We start from the raw sequence: 21,185 nt of genomic DNA on the forward strand, positions 1-21,185 counted from the left end.
CCATGACTTTGGATAGAATTGGGAGAAGTGAAATTGGCCTGTAGTTTGAGACAGTGTTTTTGTCCTCACTTTTGAAGATTGGGACAACTCTGGCAGTTTTCCAGGTCTTAGGGATATGGCCTGCAGACAGGATAGAGTTGACTATGGAAGCAATAGGTTTGGCAATGGCTGGGGCACCAAGTCGTAGGAACCTAGATTGTAGTAAGTCAGGTCCACATTGGCTGCTTAATTTTAATTTGAGGAGCGCTTGTGTAATCTCCTCTTCGGACTCTGGGCAAAATTAAAAATTATGAGCAGTGTTGGCAGGGGGTGGGGCTATGTGGGTACTCCCAGGATGAGATTCAGGTTTGTGGTTTGGGTTGCGTTTCACTAATAATTTAGTGGCACACCCTACAAAGTAATCATTGAATGCATTTGCAATGTCAGTGGGGTTTGTCAGAGTAATATCCCCCTTCGTGATATTATTGGTTGTTGATGGTTAGAAGGCTGGAATATATTGTTGATAACCTTTCAGAAGTTAGCTGGGTTTGATGTATTCTGGTGGAGATTGTCAGAGTAATATTGTGCTTTTGCTTGCCTTGTTTGCCTTCTGCACGTGTTCCACAGGCATCTGTAGTGATTGAGATCCTTGGTAGTGCCAGTTACTTTGTAGCTTTTCCACAAGGTATCCCTGAACTGGTAGAGTGCTATGAGGTCAGTTTTAACCCATGGAAGGTGGGCCCCCCGTACCCTTATTTTGCGTAGTGGAGCATGGGTATCGCAGAGTTTTAAGAACTCGGATTGGAAATAGTCGAGCACAGAATCAGGGTCGGGAATTAAATCGATTCTGTGCCATGGACAGTTGGTAAGGTCATCCAGAAACTGTTGTGGGTTAAAGTTTATAAATGTTCTAGTGAGGAGAACTTTAGGGCTTGAATGGGGCGGTTTAATTTTCCTTACACAGTACACTATTGCATGGTCACTGAAAATATCAGGAAGGATGCCAGAGGATTGGATTCTGCTGGGGTTTGAGGAGAGAATCCAGTCTAGCAAGGAATGGTTGTGCAATTTCAGGTTTGTCCGTGTGGGTTGGGAAATGAGTTGCGATAGATTAAGCGATTTGATTTGTATCTGGATTTTGTGGTTTTTAGGGTCAAGCCAATTGAAGTTGAAATCCCCAAAAACTAGCAGCTCACTCTTCTCATTCAGAGAGGAAATGGAGCCAAGAAACTGGGTGATATCAGTCAGGGATTGTAGAGGGGCTTTAGGGGGGCGGTAGATGGCCAGCAAGCAAGATGGGCTTAGAAAAGGGGAGGCAGATTTTGCCAACTAGAATGGAATGGTATGAAGTAAAAGTTCACGTTTGTAAACCTCAGAAATCAAATTTTCAATAGTTGAGTTGTCCATATTCTCACAGCAAGCAAGCACAACTCAACTGAATAAAGTAATTTGAACAGTATCCAGGCAGAATAGCGTACTGAATTTTTATTGGCTGTTAGCCGCTCACATGACCAGGCTGTCTTGCTGCAATAGCAAACAAGTTTGTCGCCTCTGCTTTTGGTATCCTTGTATCTCACATGCAAGCTCGTGCTCACTATGGCCATGCGCTTTGGAGTACACGTTTGTTTGTAGCGTGAGCTATGTAGCTCGCTCTGTATCTTGCACTATGAACGTGGCCTTAGTCTTGTCAGTATAAGTCTCATTTACATTGTTTAGGAGGTATGGGGTGTGAGTTATTTAAATATACTTTGCATATCCATATGGTATTTGGAGATGTACATATAGTGCTTGGGACTTTACTAAAATAGGATCTCTCCTGGTACTAGGAAAATCATTGACAGCTGCCCTTGCTGCTCTGCCCTCATTGCCAACTGAACCTTAAAAACTCCTTCTCAGACTCACAGGAGGGGCATGAGCAGAGCCCCTCCTGATGCCAACACCACTCATATTAAAACAAAATAACTCTCTTGCTCCGTGAGGCCTATTCCCTAAACTTTGATAATTAACTCATGAAGCATTTTGGGCACTTCTCGAACGAATTTGCAAGTGTAGCTAGTCACAAAGCTTCAATAACTTGAAAAACTCACTTGAGAAGTGCTTCTTCCCGATCGGTAGCTCTCACGCTCAAACTTGCATTTTTTTTTTAGATATCATGCTATTCAGGTAGTTTCGATAATCACATCGCGGCTGCAACTCACAGGTTCTCATCTCACCACCTCAAGGATGGCAAGATGGGATCCACAATGTGGCTTAGAAGAACATTTTTTTTTTAACTGAATCGTATTGAAGCCGGGAGTCTTCGGAGCTGACCCGCATTAATACCAGCTTCAGAGACGCCCTGCTTAAATCCTATGTAATAAAATACATTCACACACAGCTTCATTGCCTAAGCGGCTAACCGCTAAGGTAATGAAAGGGTTAAAAACCTGTGCCTGGTTTATTAGGTTAGAGGGGGTAGGTGAAGGTGGTATTTGGCCTGTGGTGGGTGTTACAGTTGTAGCCAGGACCCCTCTGTGTCATCCTTGGTCCCCTTACCTCCGTGCCGGGTGGTGAAGGGGGCGGAATGGCTGCAGCGGCGATCGGAGCTCCCTCTTGCCTCTGGTGCAAGTACGAGAGGAGGAGAGGCTGCCGACAGGGAGAAAGGAGCTGACAGAGCCCCGGGGCGGTCCGGCAATACAGGCGGGAGCCATCTTAGTCAGTTGCACATGCGCATTGAAGCCTCGCACATGCGCAGTAGCTAGGGTAGTGCGATAGCCATTACCAGGATCCATAAGGTGGGACTACATATCCCAGCAGCCTTAGGGGCTGCTGAACACCTGGGCAGGAACAGCCAATAGGGCTGTAGATGCAGGAGCAAGTGCAAAAGGATACATTCGGTGCGCTTGGAGCCACGCCAGTCGGAAGGGGGAGCAAAACAGAGCAGGTAGTGTCCAGGGAGCAGTGCTTCCCTGGACTAGGCCTAGTTTGCCCCTTTAAGTCCCAGGTAGGCCCTGAGTACCTACCTGCTTGTTGGTGTTTTAGGGAAAAACCCCTTAGATAGGGACATTCCCCCTTTAGCTTATAGTGTCAGGGACACAGCAGAGAAGCTGCACCGAGACGTGTGGCCTGTGGTCTGGGACCAGACCACCACCGCAAGACAGAGATTCTCCTAAGATGGGACCCTCCAGCGGGAGTCCACCCCACGCAGAGGTGGATGCCATCGCTAATGACAACGACGTAGGATCAGACTGGTCCTGTCATCAGTTGGCGGTACCCGGGTGCTGGAGCCCCGGCAGGTATCACGCCCTACAAGTGCACCAACGTTCACACACATTCTGTGGGTAGCGCTACCGCACACTTTGGGGTAGTTTTGGCTCCTGTGGACACAGAGTGGTTAGGTACCTCAGTACTTTGGGGGAACTGGACCAGGGTGTATAAGGTGGTGGGTGTATATATATATATATATATATATATATATATATATATATATATATATATATATATATATATATATATATATATATATATGAGAGAAAATGAGAAAAAAACAGGCGCACACCTAGTGCATTAAAGTATAACAATCATTTTATGGAAAATAAAATGATTGTTATACTTTAATGCACTAGGTGTGCGCCTGTTTTTTTCTCATTTTCTCTCATAGGTATTTCCAAGGGAGTTGTGTCCCTTTCAAACGGGCTGCCTTTACCTGGATGCACTTTATTGGAACGGGACTCTATGTTTTTTAAGGTTTTTGGTATACATCTAAAGCTATTCATTTTTATTTTTTAGTAATATATTTTTTTGTATACTTTTATATATTTATTATAGCATTTTTTATTAACATTTTATTAGTTATTATGTGATATATTTTTTTAACATAGGATCCATCTTATATTATTACCCCCCCCCCCCCTGGCCACCCCATTGGTTGTTTCAACACAGTAGCTAATTCACTCACAATTTATAGGTTGTTATAGTAGGCGCTCCTTAATGTTTTTGTTTTGTTTTGATATATATATATATATAAACAGATAGAGCACAGCTGGCACTCCAAGCAAAAGAGTCAAATCATCAGGTGCATGTTCCATAAGACAAGTATATGCAACAGATTGCCTTCCCAGCAGGGAAAGCAAAGAAACCAGTGTCCCTTAGCACAATCCTGAAGAAGGTTCTTAGTGGACCGAAACCTTGGTTTACACGTGCTGTCATGTTGTTTGAATACAATCTTTTTGCTACATACTACTGAGTGCTATTTCTTTGCTTTCCCTGCTGGGAAGGCAACCTGTTGCATATATATATATATATATATATATATATATATATATATATATATAATTAGTTGTGTACTAGTAAAGATAATCGGTTATAACACTGTGTGTATATAATTTCTCTACTGTGTGTTCCTGGGCAGGGGTTATCCAATTGTGCTTGGATCCCTCCCAGGTGGAGGCACTGCCATCACACATATCGGGTACACCCCAGGCTCCCTGCAGTGGAGGATCAGGCCTCCTGTGAGCCCAACAGGTAACACACCAAACGTAGTCATCCTAGACACAGGGGAAAGGGGGCTACACAGTTTTTGTCACTTTTTAGTAGTTGTGATTATATATTAACCACAAGGTTTTCTTTCACTATATATCTGATGGTGTATATATTATGTATTTTTTTCTTTTAGGTTTTTCTTTTTAGTGCCCTTGTAATTTCTTTTTATGGCATTTTTGACCTGGCAGAGTTTTTAGGCAAAGAAAAGGGAATATAGTATTAGCATACTAAAACACAGAATGTAATACAGCCAATTCTAATAATTTACTTTGGGGTAACCCCTCTTATTGAAATTCCACAAATAGTGCTTGGGGCAGAATTGGAGCAAAGCACAGTACATTACAGTGATCTAATTTTGCTACAAAATGTTAATGGTTCATGAAATCCTTAATCCCTTTTTGCATAGGGACAAAATAATTCAGAAAAACATTTGAATAAAAAATCCTTTAAAATGTAAGAGAATGGAAAGATTTTTTAAATAAACTACTGTATGTAATTAGTTTTAATAGAGACATAATACCAATTAAGAGTCTCATTCCCAAAAAGAGAGATAACCCTACTGTAGGTTGGTGATGTCCATTGCAATAATACTATATAATAATTTTCAGGGTTTGAGTTACATTTAATAAATTCAATATAGACAAAAATTGTGTAGGCAAATGTATTCATTAGCATGTGTGTGTCAGTGTTAGTTAGCAATATTACAATTGAAATATCTCACCCATGCATAAGACTTTCTTCTCATTTTTCCATTTGCTTTATTATTCAGTAATTCTGCATTTGTTTCCTATTTAGAAGACCTATTCATTTGAAACAATCTATCATGGCACCATAATAAAATTTCTAGCCTATCCAGAGCTACTTTTTCTAAATAAAACTCTTAACTAGCCTTTAATTAATGAAGGTTTATTGCTTTATAAAACAAGTGTTAGAACGTGTAGACATAATAATGAATGAATACATGCGTTCATTTGATTGCAATGCCAATATACAGTAACTTCCTAATTTCTTTTTGGTTCCATACTATCAAAGAATCTCATTACACAATCAGTCACTACTAAAATGGCTTGAATTTCCTCACCTTCTGTGCTGCATAATAAACACCTGTTTGAGTACATCATACCAACAAAATAAGTTAATGATGCCTTGCTTAAAACAGTGTGTATTATGTATGACATAGTAACTGGTCTTAGTAAATACAGTAGTATAGTTGATTTAGAACTCAGTATCATTTGATACTGCACACACACAAAAAAAGATACTACCACGTAATAAATAAGGCCCTACATCGGACTGTACATTTAAAGACGGCCCCCTCATTGTTCTTCAGGGAAAGCATCCTCCTTAAAAAAGCTCGTACGTAATAGCTTTAATAGGCATATAAAGTGATTCATTCAAATAAGAGTACATTATAAAAATAAAAAAATCCAGCCAACTACAGTACAGTTTTCCTTTAAACTTGCTGAAAAGTATTGCACCACTTATATACAGTATTGTTACCTGGAGCACTAACTCTGTACTGACATTTCCAGGAATATGAAGGAATACATAGAAAATGTAGGGCTCCAGTGCAAACAATGTGATGGTAGAAATGAGCCAAATCATTAGAAAATATGGAAAAATACAGATAAATATATATTGAAAGCAAAGGTGAAAAGAGCTTATGCAATATATTATGGTCAATAATGGATGACACTAATTTGCAACAGTATTTAAGTTAATAATACAAGTGACCCTCTAGAAAATATTGTCTTAACCCATTTTAGAAAACGCAACCCTATGTTTAAAGCGTCTGGCCCTTATCTTATTAATCAGCAGGCAACTGTCACAAATCACAGAACAATTCCTTGCTGGCAGTTGAGACCAATGAATTGTGTCTCTGGAGTCCAGAACCCTTATACTGTATGTTTACAAAAACCAAAGACCTCATACCTGCAGAGAAAGATAGGGAAATGACTGAAGAGGATGCCAAAGCTTAAAACATCCTGTATTTTAGTACACAAAATGTCACATCAATGGTATGTTTCCCATAGGTCTTCTCAGATCATTTCACTGTCTGGGAGGTTTGGAATTTCAACAATTCAGTGCAATTAGTTTACTTGGTCAGCTATTCTCTCTCTTATTATCTGCTACCTATATAATATTAAATTATATATAACATTTTGAAAATGCAGTTTAAACTCACATTGCAAATTATGTTGGAGAATGATTGATCACTACGTGGCTGATATTTCAGGTGTCCTTCCAATGTGTCACCTCTCTAAAATTTACCTCATTTAATTTGTGTTTGTATACAGTATGTTTATAGTATATTTTGATGGGTTTTTTTACCATTTATTCACGTGAACATATTCAGTTGCATATGATTGTAGTTGTTAGAGCTGTTAAAATTAAATATTAATGTTTAGGAAAATTAAAATATATGCCTTACATTGTACATTTTGTAGAGTTGCATGTTTGGATTTCTTTTTGTACATTTTTAATTAAAAACATTTTACTCCATTACTCTATTTCTCAAGGCAGCACAAATAGATAGTAAATCTTTTGAAGCAGATTGTTATTTATAATTACTAATATGATTAAAAAAAAATAGGAATCTAACTCAATTCAAAAATTTTCAAGAATTTTTAGTCATTGTGCATAATTTTGTATGTAAAAAAAAGGCTCAATCAAGCCTACACATTTTAAATATAGATGTAGCCAAGTGCCCCGGGCTATAGCCTTCTACTGGCCTCAACACTATAAGTCCTGGTAAGAACAGGCAGTGTTGGGGTTAAACTCCTGCGCAGGGCCTAGCCTGCAGTTCAGCCTGGATGGGTACTATGTTGCTTATCCAGGGGCAGGCCTAAACCTACAGTTGGAGTGTCATACCTGGGGAGGGTACTGACTGGGTCACATGTATATGGTGTAATGCCTGTCAGTACTTGGACCTGCCCTGTTATGGGGCGGGGTTACAAGCCCTTCCCCCGGGTATAAAAGCTGACACCACCAAATGGAGGTTGTGATGACTATGGGACAGTGTGATACCCTTTTCCCTATCAGAGGGTTAGGAGATTGGAAGGGGCTTTTGGGGCCTCAAGCCCCGGGGGTCTGCTCAAGGGCTGGAGGATGATCATGCTGTTGTACAATAAAACTGCCGTTGGACCAACTATGGTGTGTGATTATTGGAACAGAGTATTGCCTATGTGAACCATCCTGCAGGATCCTCATGGGATGGAGGCGCTGCACAGTAAGAATCATGAGAAAGCCTGCCCTGTTGCTGCTCCCAAACTCCAACCGCAGAGCAACTCAGACGTCCTGAACCAGCAGGTGAGCTAAAGTACCCAGGGAAACACCCATGTAGTGGCCAGATCTTCCGTGGCCGGGGGGAACAGGTGCTACATAAATGACACACATACTGTATCTTGTAAACCTAAGCTTTCCAAATGTCCCGGTTTAAGTGAAATAGTCCAAGTTTAAACAGGTCTCTAGCAAAGAACAAACAGGTCAGAACTAACTGTAGACAACATTAAAGGCTTGTCATCCAAACTATGTTTTATTAAAAAATTAAATTAAAAAAAAGTATCACAGATTACACATTAGAGCAGCTACTTACATATATATATATATATATATATATATATATATATATATATATATATATATATATATATATATATATATATATATATATATATATATATAAATATAAATAGGGTGACCAGAGTTTCAAGATGAAAAACTGGGACACATTAAAAGATTATTTATAAAACAAATTACATCCCGTGATGCACCCCGTTGCCATGACAACTAGACACTGACGTCAAGCGGTGACATATTGCTATGACAATGTGGCATCATCACGTGATGCCTCGAGGCCATAATGCGTCCCGTTGTCATGTCAACTTGATGCCGCGTGACGTCCCAGAGCATCTCGTTGTTATGGCAATGTGTATTACGTGACATCGCACAGCTATGTTGATGGAATTTGGAAGGGAGGATACAGCCAAAGGCAAGATAAATAAATATATAATAAAAAGAACTTTTTTTTTAGATATCTCCGGGCTAGCCTTCAATAAAATGTGGGAACCCTGGCTGCAGTGTGTGTTTGTGTTTATAGAGGTGGGGGCTGCAGTGTGTGCTTGTGTATATAGAGGTCGGGGCTGCAGTGTGTGTTTGTGTGTACAGAGGTGGGGGCTGCAGTGTGTGCTTGTGTATATAGAGGTCGGGGCTGCAGTGTGTGTTTGTGTGTACAGAGGTGGGGGCTGCAGTGTGTTTCTGTGTATAGAGGTGGGGGCTGCAGTGTGTGTTTGTGTGTATAGAGGTGGGGCTGCAGTATGTGTTTGTGTGTACAGAGGTGGGGGCTGCAGTGTGTGTTTCTGTGCACAGAGGTGGGGCCTGCAGTGTGTAATTGTGTGTACAGAGGTGGGGGCTGCAGTGTGTGTTCGTGGTGTGTGTATAGAGGTGGGGGCTGCAGTGTTTTTCTGTGTATAGAGGTGGGGGCTGCAGTGTGTTCGTGTATATAGAGGTGGGGGCTGCAGTGTGTTTGTTCGTATAAAGGGGGGGCCCTGCAGTGTGTGTTTGTGTGTATAGAGGTGGGGGCTGCAGTGTGTGTTTGTGTGTATAGAGGTGGGGGCTGCAGTGTGTTTGTGTATATAGAGGTGCGGGCTGCAGTGTGTTTGTGTATATAGAGGTGCGGGCTGCAGTGTGTTTGTGTATATAGAGGTGGGGGCTGCAGTGTGTGTTTGTGTATATAGAGGTGGGGACTGCAGTGTGTGTTTGTGTGTATAGAGGTGGGGGCTGCAGTGTGTGTTTGTGTGTATAGAGGTGGGGGCTGCAGTGTGTGTTTGTGTGTATAGAGGTGGGGGCTGCAGTGTGTTTGTGTGTGTAGAGGTGGGGGATGCAGTGTGTGTTTGTGTGTATAGAGGTGGGGGCTGCAGTGTGTGTATAGAGGTGGGGGCTGCAGTATGTGTGTTTGTGTGTATAGAGGTAGACCCTGCAGTGTGTGTTTGTGTATAGAGGTGGGGGCTTTGCTTGGGCCCTTCAACTCTTACTGCCAGGGCATTATTGGCTAGGAATGCCCAGTTCAGAGGGGTGATTACTACTTCAAAATGTATTTATTGACAATTCTTAACATAACACAAACTCTCGTCTCCCGTTCTCGCTCTCTCTGCTCCCTCACCCCCTGGTTGTGTGTGTGTTTTCGAAAAAAGAATGAAAAACAACATATATATTTTTTATTATTTTTATTATTTTCTGGACTGGCCTGAGGTCTGAATGGATCAGTGGTGGTTTGTCAAAACTCGTCCTCATGGCAGGCACGACAATGACCGTTGAGTGCCCACACTGTAGGAAAAAGGGTGCACAAATATGAATTTGAAATCAGCATTTAAATGCAATACATTTACATTTCTAGACAGCAGCAGAAAAAAAACCACAAACCACCTTTTTTAAAGTTTAACTTCAACATAACAAATGTTATTAAGTAAAGGGATTTCACTATCAGAAATAAAACAAACCACTTTGCAGCCTGAAATCTGAAATACACTTTCTCTACTCTATTTTAAATTAAAATAATTAACAAATTAAAAATAAATAAATAATTAATTGACATTAATTAAAAAAAATGTAGGCATTAATTAAAATTAAGACATTTTAAAAATGTGACATTCCTGACCTTGTGTGTATTTTACACTTTGCAAAATAGGGTCTCTTGCTTCCTTGTGGCAGTCAGTGACATCACTGCCATGCAGGGCTGCAGACAGCTTTCCCAGGGCCAAGGACCCACGTTTCGGCGGCCTTGCAAGCACCCTCCCCCCCCACTTCTCACACATCTCGTCACTCTCACCCCCCTCTTACACTCCCCAGTCATCCTTTCCTTCCCCCCTCTCTCTTACACCCCCACCTATTTTTCTCCCCTCCCCATACTCAACCTCCCTCCCCAATATACGTGCACACACAGTGACACACACACAAACGACAGTGACACACAGCCACTGACACACACACACACACACACACACACACACAGCCACAGCCACAGACCCACACACACAGCCACAGACCCACACTCACAGCCACAGACCCTCACACACACAGCCAAAGCCACTGACCTACACACAGCCACTGACCCACACATACACACAGCCACTGACCCATACACACACACACACACCCACTGACCCATACACACACACAGCCACTGACCCACACACACAAAGCCACAGCCACTGACAAACCCACACACACCCACCCACAGTCACTGCCCCCCACACACACAGTCACTGCCCCCCACACACACAGCCACTGACCCCCACACACACAGCCACTGACCCCCAAACACACAGTCACTGACCCCCACACACAGCCACTGACCCCCACACATACACAGCCACTGACCCCCACACATACACAGCCACTGACCCACAAACACACATAGCCACTGACTCCCACACCCAGCCACTGGCCCACCCACACACAACCATACTCAACCTCCCTCCCCAATATACGTGCACACACAGTGACACACACACACGACAGTGACACACACACACACACACACACACACAGCCAAAGCCACAGACCCACACACACAGCCACAGACCCACACACACAGCCACAGACCCCCAAACACACAGCCAAAGCCACTGACCTACACACAGCCACTGACCCACACATACACACAGCCACTGACCCATACACACACACAGCCACTGACCCATACACACACAGCCACTGACCCACACACACAAAGCCACAGCCACTGACAAACCCACACACCCCCACCCACAGCCACTGACCCCCACACACACACAGCCACTGACCCCCACACACACAGCCACTGACCCCCACACACACAGCCACTGACCCCCACACATACACAGCCACTGACCCCCACACATACACAGCCACTGACCCCCACACATACACAGCCACTGACCCACAAACACACATAGCCACTGACTCCCACACCCAGCCACTGACCCACAAACACACACAGCCACTGACCCCCACACACAGCCACTGACCCCCACACATACACAGCCACTGACCCCCACACACACACAGCCACTGACCCACAAACACACATAGCCACTGACTCCCACACCCAGCCACTGGCCCACCCACACACACCCACAGACCCACCCACACACACCCACAGACCCACCCACACACACCCACAGACCCACCCACACACACCCACAGACCCACCCACACACACCCACAGACCCACCCACACAGCCACTGACCCACCCACACACAGCCACTGACCCACCCACACACAGCCTCTGACCCACCCACACACAGCCACTGACGCCCACACACAGCCACTGACCCCCACACACAGCCACTGACCCCCACACACAGCCACTGACCACCACACACAGCCACTGACTCCCACACACAGCAACTGACTCCCACACACAGCCACTGACCCCCACACACAGCCACTGACTCCCACACACAGCCACTGACTCCCACACATACACAGCCACTGACCCACAAACACACATAGCCACTGACTCCCACACACAGCCACTGACCCACAAACACACACAGCCACTGACCCCCACACACAGCCACTGACCCCCACACATACACAGCCACTGACCCCCACACACACACAGCCACTGACCCACAAACACACATAGCCACTGACTCCCACACCCAGCCACTGGCCCACCCACACACACCCACAGACCCACCCACACACACCCACAGACCCACCCACACACACCCACAGACCCACCCACACACACCCACAGACCCACCCACACACACCCACAGACCCACCCACACAGCCACTGACCCACCCACACACAGCCACTGACCCACCCACACACAGCCACTGATGCCCACACACAGCCACTGACCCCCACACACAGCCACTGACCCCCACACACAGCCACTGACCACCACACACAGCCACTGACTCCCACACATAGCCACTGACTCCCACACACAGCCACTGACTCCCACACACAGCCACTGACTCCCACACATACACAGCCACTGACCCACCCACACACAGCCACTGACCCACCCACACACAGCCACTGACACACACAGCCACTGACCCACAAACACACATAGCCACTGACTCCCACACCCAGCCACTGACCCACCCACAGACCCACCCACACAGCCACTGACCCACCCACACGCACACAGCCACTGACCCACCCGCACACAGCCACTGACCCACCCGCACACAGTCACTGACCCACCCACACGCACACAGCTACTGACCCACCCACACGCACACAGCCACTGACTACCCACATGCACACAGCCACTGACCCACCCACACGCACACAGCCACTGACCCACCCACACGCACACAGCCACTGACCCACCCACACGCACACAGCCACTGACCCACCCACACGCACACAGCCACTGACCCACCCACACGCACACAGCCACTGACGCACACAGCCACTGACGCACACAGCCACTGACGCACACAGCCACTGACGCACACAGCCACTGACGCACACAGCCACTGACGCACACACACACACGCTCTGAGAAGTAGCTCAGTATGCTCTGCTCACTACATCCGCCCCCAGTATAATCCAACCAAAAGCTCTGCCCCTGGCATCCTCTGACCTCCAACCAATCCCCTGCGGCTCGGTATTCTACAAAGCCCCGCCCCCGGCATCCTTCAACCAATCCCATGCGGCCTGGACGGCATTTTCTAAAGCCCAACCCCCCAGCATTCTGAAACTCCTCACCGCATCTTCTCCTCTCCGCCGCATCCTGCTACAAATCCAGGACCAGGGCCAAAAACCGGGACATTTTAAAAACGGACGGACAACCAGGACAGAACAAAAAAAACGGGACTGTCCTGGCTAAACCATGACGTCTTGTCACCCTATATCTAACACTGCGGGAGTAAGCATTTCTGTTTTTGCTAGGCCTTCCAGAAACCTGTATGTAACAATAAGAAAAGATATGTATCTGTATTTACTGCTTTTGAAATATAACATTTTAGAAGAATACAGTATCAAATGTAATTGTGGATAAATTCATAACGTAATTCCCACCTTATCAATAGTGTATTAACTATTTCACAGCAATGTATTTTTGTTTTTGGTCCAGACACTGCGTACTTGTCATACTTGTATACTACAGTATAGATGCTTAATAGCTATTATATATTGAATGTTCTTAATACTTACTTTTGTTTTTATTTCCAAATAAAGTAACTGTTTATGCTGTTTTAATGCTTATTCCGGCAGTCCTCGTTTTACAACGAATGGCTTATCCAACGCTATGCAATGCATACCTATATTCATTTTTACAACGCCAAAACAGCTTATCCAATGCTCTTACGACGCTTTGCAAAGTTGTTTATGTGTATATAATTAATATAATATTATACTATATAATATATTATATTATGTTATATTATATATATAATACAGTTTATACACTATATAATTTATGTGTGTGCTGCATATCTTATTGCCTGCGTAAAATATTTGGTGTATTTTAGTGTTAAAAATGCCTTCAGGAACGGAACCTTTCATTTAAACAGTGTTCCTATGGGAAAACGTGTTTCGCTTTACAACGTTTCGCTATCCAACGCCATTTTGAGTAACGCATTGTATCGGATAACCGAGGACTGCCTGTAACTTACAGTAAGTACAACATGGTGCCAACTGAAATTCTTTCGTGTATTCATGTATCCACTTTGTTCAGTGCTGTCTCTTATGCATGTAAAGTTTGAGACAATAATATATTAAATTAGAACGTTGGTATAATTAAAAATGTATATGGAAAGATGTTAGCAAGAATAGCAACTATATAATCCCAAAGACTATGCCCAGTGGTCTGTGTTCTGGTTTCACTAAACTGCAATGCAGGGTATAGCACCCCCATCCGGCGTTAACTACCATTGACTTGAATGACTGTTAATGCCAGATAAAGGTGCGATACTCCACATAGCAGCTTTGTAAATCCCATCCTAACTGCCTTAAAAGAAGTAGTGGTACCATGTCCACAAAATTGTTTAACCCTATTAAATGATTGTCTAAAACTTTTAATATCTATTTTTAGTAGGATTTACATAGTATATGTATGTATTACAAACAGAAAATAAGCAAACACATGTTTTTCTTTAAAAAGTGAGATGTTGTGTAAATTTGAAAAGAAAAAATAGTTGTACTTTATAACCCTAGTACTGAAATATCACAATATATTTGTCCACAAAGAGACATTTATAAGTACGTTTTTATCTTGATATGTATATTTCAGTGTTGTCTCTGATTACATGGATTAAATTTAGCCCCATAAACAAATAATGTATTACTGAACACACGTTTATTTAAGTAGTTGCGCAATTCTGCAGTTACAATCATGCAATCATACAATCATGCATGACATCAGTACATAAAAAATAACACTTGTCTATTATAACAGGAGGAGCCTTAAATAAATGAATGTGAAATAGTGCCTGTAGTATAAATGCATGGAGTGCTGTAGGCAATAAACCAAGAGGAAGCATTCTTGGAGCACCTTAACATCCTATCAATACTCCATCATCATTAAAGTAGACAGACATTTATGTCTTAATGCAGCCTGTATTTAGCCAAGAGGCATTTCCAGCCTCTGGCTCCTCATAGATGCAACCTGCTGTGGCTGTCTGTTTTTTGTCTATCAGAAAGCTGAATAGGGTGAAACATAGCTTATCATGCCTGTTTGTACCTCTGTCATTATTTCGCCGAGATACAGTATATCAGAACATATTCTCCTTTCAGTCTCTCTTTATTTAACGGGGCACTTTCCCCTGCACATTCATTTTTTATTTTTTAAATATTTCCTCACAGTAGAATGACTGTTTTTACCTCTTCAGATCTTTTCCTCTGCACATTGATTTTTAAAACTGTGTGTTTTATTCCTAAATAATTAGCCCAAAACGTAAAAAAGGATATGGCTGCTAAACTCCTCTCATTCGGGAACATCAGTAGATATCTTAATCTTCTCAGATAAGGTTTTCTGATAAGACTTTTTGTTTCCAAAAATATCCCTTGATGTCAGAAAGGAAACCAGTTCTATGCTGCCTGGTTGAGTGGAGAAAGTGAGAATAAACAGGAGTTGCCATGTAAACACTACTGCAGGCTTTGGGCCTTTTGGATTAGAAGCAAAAAGTGACACACTGTGTTGTCATTTGCATGTCATCATTACCCATAATCCCTGGCTGCAGTGGAAGCATTGTATGCTAAGAGATAATGGTGGAAAGCAGGTTTGTGGATCTGTCGGAGACATGTTAATGCAGGGCCGCCAACAGAAATCGTGGGGCCCAGAACAATCATTTTAAGCAGGGTCCCCCAACCCCCCTGTGTCGGCGGTATTGCGAGCCACCCCCTCCCCCCCATTTCACACTTTACGAGACCCCTCTCTTTCCCCTCCTCTTCAATGTATTTCTCTCCCTTCCATCTCACCCCCTCTCACTCTCCTGCCTCGAATGTATTTCTGTCCCCTGCGTCTCACTCACCCCTTCTCTCTCCTCTCCCTCCGTCAATTACCCCACATTCACTCATTTCCTCCCCCTCACACAATTCCCCACACAATTCCCCCCACAATTCCCACCAAAAATCTTCCCACCCCCAATGGAAAAAACTTCCCACCCCCAAATATATACAAATAAATCCCAACCCCCAAATATATATACAACCTCCCCCACCCCCCCAAATGCATTAAAAAAAAAAACACCTACCCAATACATATATAAAAAAAATACATATAACGTACACACACACACATCATATAAAAAAACAACACTCCCCAATACATATACAAAAATACCCCCAAGCCCCTCAATAATTATACAAATTCTTCCAATCCCCCCAGTACATATACAAATAGCCCCAAGCCCCCCAATACATAGAAAAATTACCCCAAGCCCCCAATATATATAACAATACCTCCAAGCCCCCAATACATATAAAACTAAAAAAATAAATTTGTGTAAAATCAGTGTAAGACCTGTTAGATGCAGGGAGTGGATGGGATAATTCCTTCTTAAAGGCCATGTGTGCTTTTGCAGCCTTGGATTCATTAGATGTATCAAAGGGCGGGCCTTAGCAACTGCCAGAGAGTGCCAGTCTGAGGGGTGGGTACTGATTGGACCACACACTGGATGTGAGGGCCTATCAGTATCCCGATCTGATTTGTTATGAGTCAGAGTTACAGTCACACCCCAGGATATAAATACTGGCACTTTCCTAAACTCTCTCTCTCTTTTCCTCCCCCTGTGGAGTGAGGACCATCTACCCTCCATCTCACTAGGGGATGTGAGGAGGAGTCCAGGAGGCCTGGTCTGGGCCTCAAGCCTTAACCAGAGTGCCTTCAATAGGAGAAGCTGGGAGAAGAATGCACCTGCGTTGTACATCTGCTCTGATTGCAATAAACATCATGGAACCATCAGCAGTGTGTTTCAATGTTTTGCTGCTGAAAGAAAGGTGTCAGTATGGACCATCATTTTGCTATCCAGAGGATCCATGCTGACTGGAGGCGCTGCACCAAAGAAATAAGAATGGGGGAGTGTACCTGAGACAGGTACAAAAGGTCCCTTATATTGGCGCACAGCAGACCCTTATGATACCACCCCGGAAGAAGTCGCAAGTAGCGACGAAACATGCTGCATGTCGGGTCTTTGCCGACACACTACTACTTGTGTATTACCTAACATTATTGCTTAAACTTTTAGTGCTTCTCATGGCATCTTTATTTGATATTTAGATCGTGCACTCCTTGATACACCCACTTAAAGAGGTGTCCAGCACTGCTACAACTTTGACAGTGCTCCCTGTGCTCACACGCTAAACACACTACATATACCATATGCGAGCTGGCAATGATTCCCTCAGTTACAAAGGGTCTCAGAGATCAATATTAGCACACAAACATGGTGCATCGTGACACTTTGATCCACACCAGCACTGCAGCTGAGACAGGATGCACGCATACCTGAATAAGATTACACCTTAATATGGTGATTTGACCTAACAGACTCACAATACATACACCAGCTGGACCTTCCATCTGATATACAGGGCGACTTTACAATTACTAAATATAGGAAAAACCTGTCCCGTTTTCAATGCCAAATTTTTCCAATGGGCAGAGCAAGTAGCTGTGCTTTCATGGTCTAGATTTGCTCTTGAACCAAACAAGCTCTGCTTTCACATATAAGCATCTGCAACTACATCTCCTACATGGTATGGCAGTAAATGTATATGCCATAGGGACAAGTATACAGCAGCTACTCTGACACTTATCACTCTGACTAGGCATCTGCTAACACAGTAGCACTAGTCTTGTGCCCCTTCTTGAAATATCCTAGGGCTGTAGGTAATCCATACAGGTTCATTCCACCTACCCTGCCCTATCAGCGCAAGGCATTACCTTAGTTGCACCGGAACATTGCTACACATGCGCAGTAAGAGAGTCTCTTACATATAAGCACAACAGTGCTAGGCTATGTGTCCTTCAGTCCTGGAGATATACAGCTTTTACCATACAGCTGCACATCTCTTATGAACCCTAGAGATACCTATACTCAATGCAGGGTATAGCAATTGTAATTTACCTACCTTGCCTCATATACGCATGATTCTCATCTGCCCTCACGATTCTTCCGATAATATCCACGTGACACATGCGCAGTGGGATCCTCTCACCACACGACACAACACGGCTGGGAACTATGTGCTCAGCCCAGGCATAGCTAGTTACCTTCGTGCTGTTTAGCTTTGGACATTAGCCTTTTCAAAATCAGCGCATTACATCAGTGCAGGCAGCCACTATACAACCTAGACTTGCTACACACACTATTAAGATTTGGCTGAGTATCAGTAAACATCTGCATGCAGTGATCTCTCACACTCTGTCTCAAACACCTCCTATTTTGAGCCATCTTGCATGAGATCACTACCCCACACTGGCACTGACTAGGGATACCCAGTAGTAGTATAGACTTATCCAGTCTATTTTTATCTAAGTGAATTACACCACACAACATTTTAAAGATATTTAATAAACTTTTTTATTTTATTTATTTTTTTGTGCTTTGTACATATTCATTCACCCCTGACCATAGTATATCATAAGGGCCAATATAAGGAACCTTTTGTACCTGTCTCAGGTACACTCCCCCATCTCTATTACGACACTCCCTTGGCAGCACGCTACTCCATCTAGGGTTTTGAGCGAGGTCTCTCTCCATAGTACACCAAAGAAATAAGGTAACCTGTAAACCTGTCCTTTTCACCCCACTCACCGCAGAGCACTCAGCCCTCCTGTCACCAAACAGGTACAGCACATCACCTAAATGGAGTAGCAGAGAAACAGATGACCCCAATCTCACTTGGAGGCCGGGGGGTTATAATGGCAATATATATATATAATTAAAAAAAAAAAGTAATATACACCAGGAGGTAGCCATCTTAAAACGTGTCCCACACAAAAATGGACTCATTTACTAGTATGACAACAAGTATTTAGAATATTTGTTTGAAATTGAATTTATACACGTAAAATAAAAAGTCAGACCGTAACCTCGCAGACCAGCAATACATGGCAGAGCAAAATATGAATTGTTGAATGGTTCAGACTAGCTTTTTCAGGAATATAAACAATAAAAGATACAGTATCGAGAGGCGGCACTCCTGCCTACACAGTACTAAAAAGAAACAAAACTGTGTTTTTTGTCTGAAGGGGTGGTGTCCCCAAAACGTTACCATTTTCTGCCTTTACTATCAAGTAAACTTCAGCAATTATATTGCAACCACTACTTGTTTGCCTCCATCTTTTTTGTCCTTGAAGCTTTTTCAGGGGATTGAACCAGTAGTTCTCATGTTTGAGGCACTTGTCCATTTAAAAACATTTTACTGGTTGCACAAAACACATTGCACCTGTACAAAACCGGACACATTTAATCCTCTCCCTCAGTGTTGGGTCTACATGATACCCTCTCAGGAGTATACATGTGCCTTGTGCTGTATAAAAAAGGTACTCACCAGGTTACTCCCTCACTGGAAGGATAGTGCCAGGGGCTTTAATGGTCTCCCAATCACAATTTTCACATTAACCCCTTCTCTGCCAACACATTGAACACCCCTATGGCAAAAAAGGGATTCATATAAAGAAATTGATTTTGATATTTAGTCAGCACTATGATACAAATAAGAACAACAATTACTAAGAGTACCTGAACATGCAGATAAAATAACAAATACCATGCTACATTTTCCCTTTGAATCCCCAATTGCTTCCCGGAGATTAGAATGTATCGTGGCTTGCGCTGAGCAAAAACCCATGGACAGTTACCTTCTCCTCGGTGGGAGACAGCTGTGAAGTCTGGACAGGTGCATGGGGCAACTCACTATTCCTCCCCTTGTTCTGGGGCGGGAGTCGAGGGGAAGCCCAGCATACAGATCCTGCAAGCTGACCATCAAAACGTCTGAAAAGATGCAGCCAAGCACAGGCCGCACAGAGGATGTGTCTGCTGCCTGCAGACAGTGGTGCTGCTGGATGCCAGTAGGGAGGAGGGGAAGGTGGATGCCGGGCCCGGGAAGGTGGATGCCAGTAGGTGTGAGGGGAAGGTGATGTGTATGCCTGTAAGGGGGGGGTAAGGGGGCCCATGGGGGGGGTTCGAACAAAGGCCGCAGCCTGGGCCCTGGCTGGGGAGGGCAGAGGGCGCGTTAAGGCCCGCACGGAGGATGGGTCTACTGCCTGCAGACAGTGCTGCTGCTGGATGCCGGTATGGGGGAGGGGAAGGTGGATGCTGGGCCCGGGAAGTTGGATGTAGGGGTGAGGGGAAGGCAAGGTGGATGCCGGTAGGGGTGAGGGGAAGGCGAGGTGGATGCCGGTAGGGGTGAGGGGAAGGCAAGGTGGATGCCGGTAGGGGTGAGGGGAAGGCGAGGTGGATGCCGGTAGGGGTGAGGGGAAGGCGAGGTGGATGCCGGTAGGGATGGGGGGAGGGGAAGGTGAATGCCAGTGGGGGGAGGAGAAGGTGAATGCCAGTGGGGGGAGGGGGTAAGGGGGTCCATGGGGGGTCTGAACAGGAGCCGTCTGGGACCTGGCTGGTGATGGCGCTGGACGCAATAAGGCCCATACGGAGGATGGATGCCGGTAGCCGGGGGGACTTAGGAAGGCTGGGGGAAGATAGGATGGGACGGACAGTCAGACGGACACACGAGTGACACGACACTACACAGACTGAGACAAAAAAACACAGAGAAGTACACAGACACACACACAACAGTGAGGTTGAAACAGACTCAGACAGACACAATCACAGTACAGATAACAATTACAGCATGTACTTAACGTTTGTATTGTATTTGAATAAGCAGCTGCACAGCCGAGAACATTCAAACACGCTTCTCCCGCTTGTGCAGTTGCTTATATGAGCTAGTAGTCCGTCCCACTCCCCGCCCATGAGGAAGGCCGTGATTGGATCCCCGCTCATAATTTTTTTTTTTTTTTTTTTAATTTTTGACACAGGCTTATTTTTTTTTCTGAGACACTGGCTCGGCAGCGTCCGCGGGTGGGCGGCCGGGCCCCCTGACTCGCCGGGCCCGGGACGCCAGCTCCGGCAAAACCACCCCTGGTTGGCGGCCCTGTGTAAATGTGCTCATAAGTATTTTTATTTGCTATATAACAATTAAAATAACATCAAAAACTAAATAAAA

At 44.2% G+C, this 21,185-nt stretch overlaps 1 long non-coding RNA gene across 2 annotated transcripts; it reads right to left on the minus strand.

Annotated features, from left to right (window-relative positions):
• Positions 1-9,739: 9,739 nt before the first annotated feature.
• LOC142494527 (uncharacterized) lies at positions 9,740-20,841 on the minus strand. Of its 2 annotated transcripts, XR_012801509.1 has the most exons (4): positions 19,819-20,841; positions 19,509-19,608; positions 13,218-13,413; positions 9,740-9,825 (listed from the first exon to the last, which is right to left on the minus strand). It is a non-coding gene; the product is annotated as an uncharacterized LOC142494527 (long non-coding RNA). The 2 variants fall into 2 exon arrangements; XR_012801508.1 differs by having other exon boundaries at positions 19,509-20,841.
• Between the last annotated feature and the right edge of the window lie 344 nt (positions 20,842-21,185).

The sequence above is a fragment of the Ascaphus truei genome, chromosome 5 (genome assembly GCF_040206685.1).
Source record: "Ascaphus truei isolate aAscTru1 chromosome 5, aAscTru1.hap1, whole genome shotgun sequence".
Taxonomy (NCBI): Eukaryota; Metazoa; Chordata; class Amphibia; order Anura; family Ascaphidae; genus Ascaphus; species Ascaphus truei.